This window comes from Salvelinus alpinus, chromosome 15, assembly GCF_045679555.1.
Source record: "Salvelinus alpinus chromosome 15, SLU_Salpinus.1, whole genome shotgun sequence".
In the NCBI taxonomy this organism is placed as follows: Eukaryota; Metazoa; Chordata; class Actinopteri; order Salmoniformes; family Salmonidae; genus Salvelinus; species Salvelinus alpinus.
The window spans coordinates 39,013,889-39,031,043 of record NC_092100.1 but is presented as its reverse complement, the minus strand read 5'-3'; the positions used below and the strand labels follow the sequence as shown (position 1 = coordinate 39,031,043).

Here is a 17,155-nt window from a genome sequence, read left to right as displayed (position 1 = left end):
CTCCCTTGGAGAGTTAAAAGTCACAAAGAAGAGTGCTGATAGCCACCAGGAAGATTTCAGCACATTAACAATGCTCTTTTTCACTGGGCCATGGGGTGGGTTAAAGAAGGACCTGCTAGTGATAGCAGTGGAGCGAGGAGCACCCACTTTGATTGACAGTGTCTGTCAGGGACAATGAACTCCACTTCAACATTGTATTTATGTCTTCCGTGTAGAGTTGTTCGACTGTGACCCTTCCATCTGTTCTTGCTAATCTGTCCATCATTTGGACCGGGTGTCTCTTGATAGGCATCCGTCCAGTCTCCTCTCATTCTCTCCAGTACGTATAGACTAGTGTTTCAGATGGAGAGAAATGAAGAGGACAGTGAGCCTCACTAAGAACCTCACTTCAGTCGAGTTCAGGCTTAACTGAATGACAACAGACGGAACACAATATGGAATTTTATTGAATAGTTTGCGGTAGGCCTCGTCTCTGAGTCTCTGAGGAATGCTCATCCGAGCCAGATGTTGATGACAGGTCGCTGGCATCGAAACCCCCCCACTTTGAGAATGGTGTTCCGATGACGGGCCTTCAGGTTTTTATGTTGGTGGTGGTGGGGAGGTAGAAGGTTGTTGGAAGACTGTTGCTGCAAAACATCAAGTGAGAGAGTTAACATAAGTACTCCCCTAGATGTATGCCCATTGGTTGACAGAAAGGGAAGTGATTATTACACGAGTGATCCCATAGGTTAATCAGCAAGCGTGGTGGAATTGCCTTAGTGTGCCATGCTCATTGGCTGAAGTTAATAGGTGAATGACATTCCCTACGCTTGCTAATGGTAAAGACGAGGAGAGACATGACGCTATCCTGATGAGGTAACATTAACACTAGCATATAAATACCTGCTTTGCTGATGAGGTAACATGGGCACTCCATATCAATACCTGCTATGCTTAGAAGGCACCATTATAAACACTACTATTAATACCTGCTATGCAGGTAGCCTAGTGGTTAGAGAGTTGGGCCAGCTGGATCGAATCCCTGAGCTGACGAGCTGAGGCCAAGCTCAACAGATAAGAGGGCATCCAGGGGACTTTGAAGCTACTGCTTTAATCTGCATTATTACAGCTGACTCATTCAGCAGCAACATGGGCGATTAGAGTATTTCTCAAAGAAACATGAGAAAGAGAAGATGTTCATAACCTTTGTTATTGGCCTTGACCCCATGTGTCCATTGAACTTAAGGGAACCCGAGAAAGCTGACAACAAAGCAGGATGAGGGGGAAAAAACTCAAGGTTACTTGCGTAACCCAGGTTCTCTGATATTACAAGTGAGATATCTCACATGTGGGAAAAAGTTTGAGTGGCGATACAGTGCTTCTGTATTTTATACTTTTTATACTTTTTCAAACACTTCTACGTTTTATATTTTTAACCTCTTAAATGTAATGGCATAATGTAGATTCCCACCTAAATAGACATACCCATATTTGGAAAGAAGATATCTGAGAGATTATGAGGAATTGATCAAAAGATAGGAGTTACATAGTTCAGAATACACAAGATCAAGCACACGCAAAATATGTATTTTGAAAGTAATCTTTCATTGACAATCTATAAGTGAATTATTGATTCCCAAAGCTGGAAACGCATCAGATGGCTTCCACAAGATGTGAACAATATCAGAAAAAAATGGGATTGATAGACCTAACAACTAGAAATGGGCAGATGTTTTAGTAAGTGGTGTCAGGTGTGGTCACGGGACGTTTCCAAGTGTCCCTAAACCTCTCCAAAGTGGCATATGTCTGTAAATTAGATAATTACAGTGCTATTACATATTTGCAATCCCTAAATGCAATTTGTTCAGTATAAATACACAATTCCTACCATATCAACCTCACTCAAACATTGTGGTGGTGTTATGGGGTATCCAGGGTACATGCAAGTGTTCTTTCAACCTCTACAAAGTGTCAGAACTTAGCTAGCATCAAATGCAGCTAGTTAGTTTAGCCTACTCAAACACACGGCTCAAACAGAGAAGGATGCTATGTTAGCTAGCTGGATATGGCTATCCAACACTGAAACTCTTCCAAGTCTGTATCAATCATTACAGGGATGTAAAAAAAATGGTGTTACCTTGGAGAAAACTTCTGGGGTACTATAACTTAGTTCAGTTAAATCTCAATTTGCATCAACAGTTGACCAGATAAGAAAGTTTGTACCTAAAACGCAGGCTTTTTTAAATGCCTGTTTCTGTTTAGTGTATGTATTTGTTTATTGTACTATACACATTAAGAAAAAAGGGTTCTAAAAATATTATGCGGCTGTCAAAAGGGTTCTACCTGGAACCTAAAGGGGTTCTTCAAAGAGTTCTCCTCTGGGGACAGCCCGAAGAACCCTTTTTGGTGCTAGATGGTACCTTTTTTCTGAGTGTAGTCAGCAAGAGATGAGTCTCTCTGAGCTGAAACACAAAACATTGCACACCAGATGTCCCTGTGAAGTCCCCCAAAAACGGCAAGCACATGGCCTTTAACGTAAAGTTGGCCATTAATTAATCCCTGTTTCTCTCTCAAAATACCCTATCCTTCGGCTCTTTTACTGATTTCAACACACTCGGGAGCTGAACTATAGGGGAGTGAAAAGCTCCATAGAAGAAGTGAAGTGTCTTAATTAAAGCCCAGAATTACCAGCGCCCTCCACCTCTCCCTGCTCCTTTCTTCCAGGCCCAGAGAAGCAGGAGGAATGGTTCAATCCCACTTGAAGGCCCCCTTGTTTTCTACCGCCAATAGAAAGTCCCATTAGATACAATGACAGAGAGAGGGCTCAAACTAAAACTAAGACTCCTCTGCCTCTGTCATCCCCTTTCATTATTTCCAAAATTAGAAAGCGAGAGGGAGTTGAATGTGGCTTCTTCAAATCCTCGGCATGGCAACACTTGATGCTAATTAACAGAGACTTATTGTCGCAAACCAATGTATATATAAGGGTTTAGTGGGCCTAGAGAAAAGCCCCAAAGTGAGGGTGAATAACTTAATGGATAACTGACACTCATTGGCTTTCACCCTGCCCAGCCTGGATGGAGCTACACTATATTGTCCTTTTAAAATTAACTAATTGCTACATAACTTCTCATAGAACTTGGTCCAGTCAGTCAGTTCAGATAAATATGATGCACAGTAGATGGGAATAAGACAAGACAGTTATGTTCATTTTATGTGGGATACAGAAAACTGTAACTTAGAAACTTTATTATGTGGATCACACACACACAACTCCGTATTCCAAAGCACCTTAGACTTGTTTTTCGAGGATCAAAGTGGAATATGGTTAGAGGAAGTAGAGCTATACTCACTTGATAAACAAATAACACGCTTTCTAAATACTGTAGATATTTCATGCGGTTACCATTTTAAGGAGGACGGATGTCTTCTTTATTCCAGTTAATAAACAAATAATGTGATTCAATCCATCCAAAATGAAAGGCTCTAGTTCCCTGGATCCTTTCCCCATTCCACTGTGGAGTGGCACAAAGAGAACGATGCAGAAACCTTGGAGTCGGCACTTTCTGATTACTTATACATGACTTGGCGCTCACTCTATTATTCCAAGGCAGAGGATTCGTTTTCTTTGAGACTATGCTTTTCGAATTCGTCCTCATTTTAACTTTTCTTTTCATGACCGCAACGTGCCCCTTCAAACAAATCAGGCCCTCTTTTCTTTCGGGTGGTGGAAAGATGAGAGAATATGTCAGTATGTAAATTGTCGGTTCATATGAGGCTTTGCTCACAGCCCTTTTTTTTGTTGTTCTCCTTTTTTTTTCAAAGCCCCCCTCCCCACCCCAAAAAAGAAACAATTATTTGGACCACAAAGGAGATGTGGAGGGGGGGATTCACTGAGCAAACGATATAAATCACATTTTGGGGAGCATTACAAAATAATTACACATATGCTAGATGGGAGGCATTCATTGGGGTTCACAATATTTTAGGGATTAAAGATGTTAGTGGTGCAGCCCTCTCTAAGGGACGGGGATCGTTGACACATTCAAATGCAAAAGCGTAGCATTTGGAGAGTGTAATGCCGTCTGTCTCTGGCGCCTTCTACAAATTTTGGAATGGCTTTCCTGCATCCAGACACTGGGCCCTTAATGCCTAAATATAATCCCCGTATAAAGCAGGGGACAAAGGCAGGCAGCTTTCATGGTGTAAAAGTAATTACCTTTGAGCTGATCAGAAAAATCTCCTCCATCCCAAACCTCTGTCCACTGCAACAGGCAACTGACCACAAATACCACAGTGTTTTTATTTTATCTCACACTTTAGTCCACCTTTCTAACTTCATTTTGGAGTGAGAAAGCACAATACCTGCGGTGCTATTTACAGGTGTACTTGTCTTTCGTCCCTTGAATGTCTTCAGAAAATATACCATCGCAAAATATGTTCTCCAGATTTATAAAACGTGTATTTTCCTTTTACTCAACTGTGGTCTTCTGTGATGAGATAGACAATAGAATTTTAGGCTTTTCAGCCTGCTAAATTCTGCAGCTCAAATCAAAGTCTACTTCGTCATTTGACCTTCTCCATGCCATAAAAAATAACCACATTTGTATCCAGACTGTAACAGAGACTCTGGATTTTATGTTGTCTTTCTTCTCCCTGCCAGTGTTGATCTGCCTGGCTGAAGTCGGGGCCATGAAATCCCTTTTTTGTTGATGTTTAGACATGGAAATGTAAAGTATTCATGGCAATTATAGGCATGAGAAATTGATGAAATTACAGTCTGTTCCCTGAAAGAGGCAGAGCGGGTGCGAAACGAAAGGCGATTGGCTGTGTCTGCAGTGTGGTGGTGGCTTTCTAACAGGTGAAGGGCCCCGTGTGTGGGATGACTGGGATCGGCACGTGAATGTGGCAGGACAACAGGCCTCCTGCTGGGCCGGCACAAAGAGGGGGCACACACCAGAACCGCCAGGACATTGACTGAAATGAGCACCCACTCTTTCTCTGAGGGAAATCTTTTGGACCTCCTCGAGTGTTACAGATACGGCACATTTCACCAAACGAAGACCTTCAAATGGGAGGTGAATAGCTTAGTGCACGCTTTCATTTCCCCCAGCCCTTTTCAAAGGAGCGGCGATATGGGATGAATGAGCGCCGCTTGAGAATATCCTCCGTATCGCCTTTCTTTCTCTTTGTATGTGTGGGTGTGTGTGACTTTAGTCCTTGTGAAATTATTAAACAAAGGTGGTGTAGGAACCTGAATGAAAGCAGAGCATGCTGAGCGTGTGACTATAATCTGGTGAATGATGTTGTGGTGGACGTGATAACGTTTTCAAAGTGAAAATGAAATGAAAAAGCATGTATTTATCCACTCACATTGTGAAGGGAATTGTATTAGCCTTGACCCTATTTGTATATTACCAGTTTGAATACTAAATTCTCTGTTCTGTTTTGTAGCATTTGTCATCTTGCTTGTTGTCAATTCTGTGGGATTCCAAGAACCGATTTCATACTTCTTCAAGATTGTCCTTTTGTTTAAAAAAAAGTATATTTAATAGAAAAAATACTCTATAAGTGGCAAGTGTTTTTCTGCCTTTATATTGAATGTGTTTTCACATGAGAGAGTTTAACGGTGACACAGCAGAGTGCAAACAAGCCTTTCATTCAGAATCAATGCACCTCTGGGGTGGGAAAGGAAGTGGAAAGCAACTTCTTGGCCTCTCTGCAACAACCCCTTTAAGGCAGGCCATCTGATAAACCCTGTTAATGAAAACACACACACACACACACAGATCGAGGAAAGCAAATCATCCTATAGCCAAGTCCCATATTTCTTCTGCTGCACCCTGTGTGAAGTGCTAAGCTAACTGTGTCTTGAGATGTGGCAGAGAATAAAAGTCCAAGGAACCACTGTGGCCCTTTATGGGTTCCATTCACAGCCATGCTTCCATGAATACAGCAAAATCTAAAATGAAACTTTCGATCTCTGCATCACATTCAGCTTGCTAAGAATGGGGACTTCCTTTTTAACAGCTTCCCCCACCAACCTTTTGTGTTCTCTCTGCTCGTAATAGTCTTTAGATTTCTCTCTGACCCAGCGAGGGTTATAGACTGCTGAAAGACTCCCCTTTGTCACACTCCGAGAGAATTATAAGGCAAAGGGGGAAAAAAAGAGGCTTGTTTTTTTGGTCCAAAAGTGATTCACTTTAAAAGGCAATGTTTCCTGGATATGGACAAGGAAAAAGGTGCCTATGAGGAAGCAAGTAGTGTCCTAAAATTCCTCACCTTTTCTCCCTCTTTCAGAAAATGACTTCAGTCCATTGAAGGTCAGCATGCAGAGCGTGGCTCCTGTTTAAAAATACACAGAAGTATTCATGTTTTATTCAGAATCAAATGTAGTATCAAGTTGAGAAAAGGTCCCATAAAAATGTCTGGAGGGCCATTGGGACCCCCAGGCCCTTTGTAAAGGGGACCCCTCCGCATCTGAAGGAGGAATGATTTCATGACTGAGTAAGAATGAAAAAACACCCCTCAAGAACAAACCTCAGCTCTTGTGACTATTTTTGTTATTTTCTCTCTGAGCAGTAACACCTACATTGTATTCAGAGAGACAGAGAGCATTCAATGGCCTCCGAAAGAAAACCCATTCACTTCAAGGCAGCTGGGCAGGCCAAGTACTCAGTCCAGCCTCTTCACTCTTGGATGGGTTTTGTACAAAGCTCAGATTCAGAGGCCTCTGTTTCACTCACTCTGACAGAAAGTGACTATAAATTCACCTTGTGGGGATTTTTACAGAGCTTGCTAGCTTCTTGGAATGCAGGCCTCAGTGTATAGAGACACAGTGGCATATTACTCTATTTCACTTTATCCCCATTCATTCTTACTCACACAGATACAATACATATGAGCAAAAGACAAAATGATGTTTTACTCATAGCTGAGTGTGTTTGGTGTGGGTGGCTTAGGCTATTGCAGGGGGCTTGCCTTTTCAGGTTTCTCCAGGCAGTATTTTAGGCACCCTGCTCTGTGTCTGTCTGTCAGAGAACTGAATACAGAGGACCCTGAAAGCCCCTCTTTAGAGGGCATCCCAGAGTTCAAAAGGTCCTGCAGAAATGTTTGGGACCTTTCTGTCCGCAGTCTTGACCATCAGTGGACAGGAGAACCACTGGAGGTTTCAGGGGCTGGTCACTTCATGAAGTCCCACGCCAAAAGAAGTCCCTTTTGGGGGCGATTCCTTTATTCTCTTTATACCTCCACCTTCTCATGCATTGTGCTCTCCCTAGCCACTGTTTGTATAATCTATAGCAGCTCTCCAACCTTTCATCGAAAGGCCAGGATTTCTCAGAGTTTGAAACCGTACTCATTGCACATTGTTTGAATTGTATGTATTCTACTTCTGTCAATTACTCTTAATGCTATTGTCATTATCTCTCAGATGGATGCACAATAGAGAGCAAAAGTAATGGAGTCTTTTTGTAGGTATTAAAGGAGGCCAAAGCCTATGGAGAAATTAGTGTTTTTTTTTGGAGAGTTTTGTGATGAACGTTGAAAATAAGGTCTGTGGTAAACACAGACTTAGGAGATGGTATACGTTTTGTTCTATGAATTTTGAAGCATTTGTGTAATCACAACAAGCACATAAAGCTTCATAGTTCATAAAGGTCATGTTAACTGACTGATATTATCTCATAGACCAAACTTTATAAGATCTCCTAAGCCTGTGTTATCCTCAGACCTTATTTTCGGCATTTATCACAAAGCCCCATTCAATTCCCCTATAGGAATGGTTGAACGAACCAGAGGTAACCAATTTCCGTTTTTTAGGACTACAAGCTGGCGAGCTCTATATCATAGAGGTTATTCAGAACATTTGACCAGCATGGTAAATTCACCACTATTTTATGATGATATAAAGAATGGATAGAGCCAATTTCATATTTGGGCTATCAACAAAGCATGGAATAGTCCTATAAAAGTAGTTTTTTACTCTGTTTGTAAAATATTTTCTGTCTTGGAAAAGAGTGTTGTAACAGGTGGAAAAAAGACAACTTCAAATATCTTTAAAGCCGCAGTCAGGAAGGTTTCCCGTGATTTCAATGAATGACTAGAGTATCATAGAAAGTTGGACAGAAAGGAACAGCATATGCTGAAAATGATGCCTCATCTCATTCACTTTGTATGGATCAACAGATCCTGCCCTAGCATGGTGCCGTGACAACAATGATATTCAGTGGGGCAACCACATCAAAAGTTATTATACCTTTGATTCAGAGAACAAGGATACCAGCACAAGCAGCTTGGGATCAGAGGTTCTCCATATGGGGGGGAGGACGGGGCGCCAATATCACCCACCTCTTCAGGAAGTGTACTGTGAAAGCCCAGAGTAGTAGGGAAGGGGCTCCCCACGGCCATGTGGAGTCCACACAGCCAGCAGGCACAGCGGCTGGCAGCATTATCCTGTTGGAGGAAGAGATCCAGGGCTGCCAGTCCCCGTCCGCTGCTCCCCCATGCCTTTCAACCCCCGCGACCTGCCACACAGAAAAGGAGATTAGGATTAATCTTGCGTCTGACATGCTGATATTAACACCATTTTTTTCTGTCTTTCCTTTTAGTTGCTGTACATTTTTGGGCTTGTGAAAAAGGAAGGAGGGGTGGGGGGCCAAAATCAAAGTCTGGGCCCTGGATTACTCCTTGAGAGGGAGGGGGCAGGTTCAAAGGGTTTTTCTTGTGATGGACACAGAAGGAGAATCATTTTGGCAGAGGACAATATCGTGTCAATATCACTCTTTATTGATCTGATTTGGGATATGTGGGTTCAAATTGCCACAGGGAAAAAGAGAGGGCTTCCATACTTTAGGTTTAGTATGTCTCTCCATCTCAAAATGCGCACCAGCCAATGAAAATCGTTGATGTAGTTGATGATAGCTGTTCACACACTTAGCCCTACGCTAACAAATTCTGCATTAGCCAATCAAAGATCTTAGACTTTGTATCCTACAACTAATGGCATTTCAAAAAAATAGGTCAACTTGGCCATGAGAGATATATATATTTTAAACCTCCAAAATCAAAGTTCACTTTTCTTCCTCTTGGTCTGTCACAATTGTTGTGTGTCAATGTTGCATGATGCATCCTTGACTAGGCTACTAACTACTAACATTAGACAACTCTGGAGGCACGTTAGACAAAATTAAATAGGCACGTTTTCTCATATATGATCAAATATTGCGTTTTTTGCTTATCACACACGTCCATGTGCTTTTATGCAAACATTTGAAATTAGGTTCTTACAAGTTCAGAGTGCGAATTATACCGTGACATTCAGGGGAGTCTCTATTGGGTGCACGTGCACACATTTATTTTATGGGCCTAATAATAGATACATGTCATTTAACTGGAAATATTTGTGAATGAAATTCATCTGGTTGTCAAACAAATCACTTCAAAAAGTAGGCAACCTGCGGCAGCGCACATTCATCCACTCCATTTGCTGAATGGAAAGAGACATCTGTTCAAAAACCATAAGTGACACACGGCGACTGTCATTAAGCCTACTATAACGGTGTGTATTCACAGATGCCAAGGGAAGCCATGCCTCCCAAAAATGGGAACAATAAAAAAAGAACAAAAACGAATTAATTCTTGTTTCATAATTGTCCTTCAATTCGCAAGTGGCTCTTCATGTTTTTTGTTTTTGTTTTGATGTACGATAAACTTACACAGAGTGCAAATTACAGGGGAGACATGAGCTCCTCTCTAAATATTGATAATTTGACTGAAACGTGCGCCTCCAGCAAGAGCGTCAATCTCGCCGGAGAAAGCATTTGAGCGAGCGAAACAGCGCCCCTCTGTTTCTGTGTGTGTAGCCCATGTATCTGATGCTGTCTGGCCAAAAAGAGGGCCACTGTTTCGCTCGCTTGGATGCTTTCTCCGGTGAGATTGATGCTCTTGCTGTCGGCGCGCGTCTTGGTCAAATTATCAATATTTAGAGACCCCCCCTTCCCACTAAAGTTTGACTTTTGTTTCCTTAAGAGGAGCTCATGTCTCCCCTGTAATTTGCACTCTGTGTAAGTTTACTGTACATAAAAAATGATTACGCCCCTCTGGATTCAAATAGCTATCATGTACCACTATTGCCATCTCTTCCAGGTGGCACGCATCGCTAAAGTGGTTGACTTGAAATCTGCAGGGCACATTAACTGTTGCTATGCGCCCCCCTTGTGTGAAGATGTTTTGTTAAGCAAAACATTGTTCACTGCTAGTCCTCGATGCTTGATTCAAATAATGCATATGTCATGAAGTGGATGATTATAATAATGCATGTCAAATGTTGTTCATGTAAAATGTTGTTCATCTTAATCTTCATTTTCAAGGTTTTGGCAGCACTTCCCTTCGCACCACACTAACACAATAAATATAATTATACATTTCAAAGGAAAAAAACGATATCTCACCTGGGATTCAAATTTACCACAAACTGTGAAATTACCAGGCTCGCTACACTGTGAGCTTTTTGCCAAGTTTATATTTTGCACACGTTTTTGTTCGTTTGACTATCAGATCATGCCGTTTGACTTCTCTGTTAAGGACGTTTTCATGAAAAAGTGTTCAATCACGTCCACCTACATCAACATCTGTAATTGGCTGATGCAGAATCTGTTACTGGAAATAATCATGTCCAGCTGGTCAGGTTAGCATATAGAGCTAAGTTTGCCAGGTTATGTGGTGCGAACAGCTAGCATGTAGCGTTTTATCACGTGCAACTAAGTTGACGATTTCAATTGGCTGATGCACATTTTGAGACAGAGAAAAAGTTTAAACGTAATTTTTAAAATTTTATATAATGTTCACATGTATGGACACAGGGACTTTAGGTAAACCCAGCCTTTCGATAGGCCTACTCTGTTTCTGAAAAAAAAATAGACGAGTCAAACAGCACTGTGCTCCGAACCAGAACTGAAAGCTTAATTCCTGAGACCATATGTTGTTTAATGTCAGTGGGACCTGTTGCTATTCGTGGGGAGTGCAAAACCAAACAAACCTTACTAAATTAAATTGTGTTTTCACATTTCTATTGGCTATTGTTTTTCTTCTTCTTTAGTCCCCCCCCCATGTGCTAACCAGGTCTTTGAATGAATGACAGTTATCGCGAGATATTGGGTGAAATTGTGGCTATGGAAACTTCTGGTTGCAGTTCCCTTTTTGTTTTTATACAAGTGGATTAAGGACTGATCACATTTCCTTGGTCCATTTGTATAATAACAAACAATGAACTCCATTAAAAATGATCATATTTAGAAAAGCAGGCCTCCAACCTTTATTTATTTATTTTTTAAATAAAAAGCTGTAAAAACAACAATAAAAACAACAACAAACAATTGTTGGTGAAATGATATCACGTGAGATTCACAGCACTTCAGGCGTATTACAGTGTCTTAGCCTGACATTATTGCTCCTTTAGTGGGAAAAGTGAAATGTCATTGTCTGGAATTTTCCCTCTGCCTTTTGATTATCCCTGTGAGAAACCCTGCTCCTCCTAAAGTACATGAATAGTATACACTTCCAATTACACTTTACACTTACAGGGTCTAGGCCAGGGAACCCTTCAGAAAAAGACATACTCACACACAGAAAAGGCAAAGGGCCTTTGCTGTTATGCAAATATATCAGTCGGTAAACGGTTAAATGCGAATTATATTTGAATTAAATGAGTCTTTGGCTTTCTATAACTGAATTGCAAGACGAAGTCTCAATACAGAATCCCCACGCCGCGGTCACGCATATTATGCACTTGACGAAATGCGAACTGACATATATACCATGGCTCACTTTGAATCCGATTACTCGGCTAAACCACATCAATACCATCCAGCCAACAGGCGCTAGCGTCCCCCCATTCAAGTTGCCAGAGAACAACCCCAGCTCCTCCTTGGTACACAAGCGCCCTCACTGCCGCTGCAGAGCCCCTATGCTCAACCCATCAGAGAAACTCAAAAGAGCCCTTTCGACAAGGTGCTTTCCTCAGCTCTCCAAGCTCCGGCCTAAAACAAAGCTAAAGATTGTGTCGACGTGCCCAAATTCCCACTGCAGCCCCGTCAGCACATACAAGTACTCAGGTTTAAAAAATACTCTCCCCTTCAAAGACTCAGGGCTCTTTTGGTGTGCCATCTTATTGAGTAGGTTTTCCCAATGTGTTCCCATTATCAGAGACGCCATGCCCATAGGGGGCACAGGGGCACGTGCCCCCTCAGATTTGTCCTGTTTAAAAATATATAATAAATAATAATAATAATATTGTTGTTTCTGTGTAATACTACTAGCCACCTAGTAATTTTATGAAGTTGGCTTATAGCCCAGATCTCCCAACCTAATAACTAGCTACGAAGAAGCCATTTCAGGGTATCAATCAAGGTAGCTAGCTTGTCTAACTACAGGTAACTGCCAAAATAAAGGAAACACTAACATAAATTGTCTTCAAGGGTGTTGGGCACCACAAACCAGAACAGCTTCAATGCACCGTGGCATGCATTCTACAAGTGTCTGGAACTCTACTGGAGGGATGTGACACCATTCTGCAATAATAAATTCCATCATTTGGTGTTTTGTTGATGGTGGTGGAAAACGCTGTCTCAGGCACCTCTCCAGAATCTCCCATAAGTGTTCAATTGGGTTGAGATCTGGTGACTGAGACAGCCATGACATATGGCTTAGATTGTTTTCATGCTCATCAAACCATTCAGTGACTAATCTTGGATGGGGACATTGTCATCCTATGGGGGCATAGCCATGGTAGCGAAAATAATGGCCTGTCCTGCATTTTTATACATGACCCTAAGGATGAGGGGATGTTAATTGGTTAATTATGTCAGGAACCACACATGTGTGGAAGCACCTGCTTTCAATATACTTTGTATCCCTCATTTACTCAAGTGTTTCCATTATTTGGCAGTTACCTGTATCTTAGGCTTTGTGGCAGCGCTTTGGTTTTTCGTGGAGCACATTTCAACCAGAGGCGTTTACAAGACTTTTCTAAACAACCTGCCAGGTGCAGAGGGATCCCCAAAGATCCAGCTAGGCAGTGTAACGCTATGAGTACCAAAGAGATTAGGATTTTAATTAAATATGTCCCCTGATCTCCCATGACTGATTTAAGACTAATGAGCATTCTATGAGGGTTTCAAAAAGTCCAATGTTTTTAGCCATCTATCTTAATGAGAGAAAATAACCAAGTTTTGAATTGAAATGGTTAGTTGAGCTAAGGGAGGGTACAAAGACCATATTGAGGCAAATGTTTCCCATATACAGTACCAGTCAAAAGTTTGGACACCTACTCATTCAAGGATTTTTCTTTATTTTTACTGTGTTCTACATTGTAGAATAATATAGCTGACATCGAAACTATGAAATAACACATATGGAATCAATGTAGTAACCAAAAAAGTGTTAAACAAAGCAAAATATATTTTACATTTGAGATTCTTCAAAGTAGCCACCCTTTGCCTTGATGACATCTTTGCACACTCTTGGCATTCTCTCAACCAGCTTCATGAGGTAGTCACCTGGAATGCATTTCAATGAACAGGTGTGCCTTGTTATTAAAAGTTAATTTGTGGAATGTCCTTCCTTCTTAATGCGTTTGAGCCAATCAGTTATGTTGTGACAAGGTAGGGGGGCTATACAGAAGATAGCCCTATTTGGTAAAAGACCAAGTCCATATTATGGCAAGAACAGCTCGAGTAAGCAAACAGAGACAACAGTCCATCATTACTTTAAGACATGAAGGTCAGTCAATGCGGAAAATGTCAAGAACTTTGAAAGTTTCTTCAAGTGCAGTCGCTAAAACCATCAAGTGTTATGACGAAACCCATGTGTCTCAGTTGGTAGAGCATGGTGCTTGCAACGCCATGGTTGTGGGTTTGATTCCCATGGGGACCAGTAAGAAAATGTATGCTCTCACTATTGTAAGTCACTCTGGATAAGAGTGTTTTCTAAACGACAAAAACAATATATATAGTTAACTAAGCAAAACATAACTATGAATATATGACCAGATATAGGATGGACTAACTGACATTGGTAGAGGTTCGAAGGAAAGCCTTCATAGACAGATTGGCTACCAATGAAATTGGGGAACAGGTGCATTGAGAGCAACACACACTGAAAAGCTTTGTCCGTTGGACTTGTGCCTCTCTCCGTTTGAAAACGGGGGTTATGTTTAATGCAAAGTTAATATCGATGTAATGCTGGTCAGAGCTTCTCTGTATTTTAGGCCAGTCCTAATCCCTTCAATGTTCCGCAGTGGCCGGATCCTAGTCAGAAACAGATGCTGAGCCAGACTTGAAGAGGGAGAGCCTGCGCAAGCAGGCGGCTTAGCGAAGGTGTTAAGACCAAAGCAAAGCAGCGTGTAAAATAAATACCATTCAAAAACACAATTTAAACTTGATGATTATCTTCTAATAATATAACCAATAATAGCCCACGTTACTTTTTAACAGATTTGGTAGTATATTATTTTTTACATTTCCCTGAATGTTGTCATAATTTGCAATCATGATCAAAACCCCCCCTTACTAGGGTATTTATTTGATTAAAGGAAAATAATAGAATTTGTCTAAATGCAAATGATGGGCATCTGCTCACTAAATTGTCTACTCTTAAATATATTGAATAGACTGGCAGAGTGAAAGTCAAGGAAAGAGTCGAATATATTCGGTTAAACAAATAAAGAGCTTGCAAGAAGGCAATATATATATTTTCAAAACGTTAAATCATTTACTTAATTAACCTGAATTTAAAACAGTTATTCTAGTAGGTTAAACGGTTCAAATAATTATGAAGCAGTATTAACGACTGGATCATTTTAATTTTTAATGCAGGCACATCTTGTGTCTAGGGACAAGGAGGGTGGGTGGTGAGTGCACCTTATGTGGATATAATATCTTAAAAATGGGTTTAAATGTTTAAAATTGATTAATTCAGCGACTGACCAGCTGTTGTATCTATATTTGGTAAAGAGAAAACAATCGTGCTGGCTTGGAAAGCTAGTAGAAATTAGTTTCGGTCACTGGGGCTAAGCTATATTTCCTGCAAACCATCTGCTTGATTTGTACAACAGGGGGATTTTCGAGGGATCGCGAAAGAATAAAATGCTTTGAATATACCAGTGATGTTTTTTTGTCTTCTGTGAAGGTGGGTGCTGTGTTAAGGTGTCTTAATATAGGTTTGGCTACATTTTGTCTTTGCCCTGATAAATACATTATTCAATGGTCTGAAAAGATAAGAGTAGGCTTGTTAATGTGAAAGTGTTTCTGACTATGTTATTATTGTCATGGCTCTTTTGCATAAAACGCGTATTAACCTGAAAATAGGATAAATAGTCCAAATTAACTAAATCGACCCTGCTTGCGTAACATGCAAGACGACTGGATCAGAGGGATAGTGGGTAGCCAGCCTACCAGTGTGAGATCATTTGTCAAATAGATTTAAAAATCATTACAATTCATGTTGTTGTTAGTTATGGAAGTAGGCTACCACACTGTAAACAAAATCTAGTTATTTCAACTATTATTAAGTAACTGGTTTCCTAGCCTTTTTTTGTTTACTCAACTTTTTGGTTAGTGTTACCTAAATGTAAAAAATGTTGTTGGCCCAAACTTAGCTTCAACATTAGAAAACGTAGGCAAAAAAAATCAGTCAATTTAAAATGATGTGTTTGCTCAATTTGTCTCGTATGTTCTTTCAACTAGAAATTATTATTTTGGCATTTTACATTAAAAAAAGGTCAGAGGAACTAGTTACACACACTGCTTTTAATATACAACGTTTTCAACTAACATATTTGACTCACGTTGACTCCATTGTGCATGTTTATATTTACAGTAATTAGTAGCCTATTAAACATGTCCTCACCTGGGATTTGAACTCACAACCTCATGGAGCGGTAGGTAGCCATAGGGGTTAAGAGCATTGGGCAAGTAACGAACGGTTGCTGGCTTGGATTCCCGAGCCGGCAAGGTGGAAAAGTCTGCCCTTCAGCAAAGCAGTTTCCCCCAACAACTGTTCCCCAGGCGCCAATGACGTGAGACATCGATTAAGGCAGCCCTCCATGATTCAGAGGGGTTGAGTTAATGCGGAAGACGCATTTCAGTTGAGTGCAACTGTCTAGGTATCCCCCTTTCCAACAGTATTCCAAACTTCCTGTTACCCCACAATGTCTGTGTCAAGAACTGATTTAACCTGTATTGGTGCACTTCAAAGTAAATATCAACTCTGTTAAAAGTACACTCAAGAAAAGCTATTTTATTTATCATAGTGAAGGCGTAACATTAAAACAGAGAAATATGTTCCACCATTAGACACCTGTACAACTATAAACAAATACATCAAATCAATGATGAGATAATAGATTAACTGATAATCTACACAGACGTGGTGATTGGCATTTTACATTCAAACAATGAATCCTGATCTAGGATAACTTTTAAAACATGAAATTATTTGGCTTGCTCTAAAAGGATTTGGCTAAAAGCAAATCTACCCGCTAACTGGGCAGAAAAATAATGTTGCGGTATGATTGTTTTGTAAAGCATAAACGGAATTTCAATCTTACCCAGTTACATTTGAGTTACATAGCACGAAGATCGGAAAGCCATGAACCAAGAGGTTATGAGATCAAATCCCAGGTGAAGACATGTTGAATAATGATTACTGTATATATGAACAATGTAATCACATGTGTCGAATATGTAAGTTGAAACCATTGTATGGCAAATGCCTGTTCCACAGCCTTTTCTTAGTTGCATGAACATATGAGACAAATTGAGCAAACGCATCATTTGAAATTGATTTCACTTTTGAGTACATTTTATCATGTTGGTTGGTCACGTGTTACATGATTTTTTTATTTTATTACTTCAGGTAACACTTTGAGAGAAAAGTTTAGTGAACAAAAACAAAGGCGGTGGAACCAGTTACTTAATAATAATTAGTTGAAACAACTAGATTTGTTGGTGTGTTTTGTTGTTGTTTTTATAGTGCATGCATCTATCTTCCTGGGAAGCGCCTATAGAGCATCATTTCATGGAGATTTACCTTCTGCGCCATCCCTTAGGACACACACGGGCTTTCTCTTCCCCTCGCATTCAAAGCAGAACAGTTGACTCTTCAGAAAGAAATGTGT

General features: G+C 40.5%; 1 long non-coding RNA gene across 1 annotated transcript; it reads right to left on the bottom strand.

The window, feature by feature from the left end:
* Window positions 1-428: 428 nt before the first annotated feature.
* On the bottom strand, window positions 429-16,037 carry LOC139539280 (uncharacterized). Its single transcript, XR_011667910.1, has 4 exons — window positions 15,886-16,037; window positions 8,329-8,504; window positions 6,262-6,324; window positions 429-626 (listed from the first exon to the last, which is right to left on the bottom strand). It is a non-coding gene; the product is annotated as an uncharacterized lncRNA (long non-coding RNA).
* Between the last annotated feature and the right edge of the window lie 1,118 nt (window positions 16,038-17,155).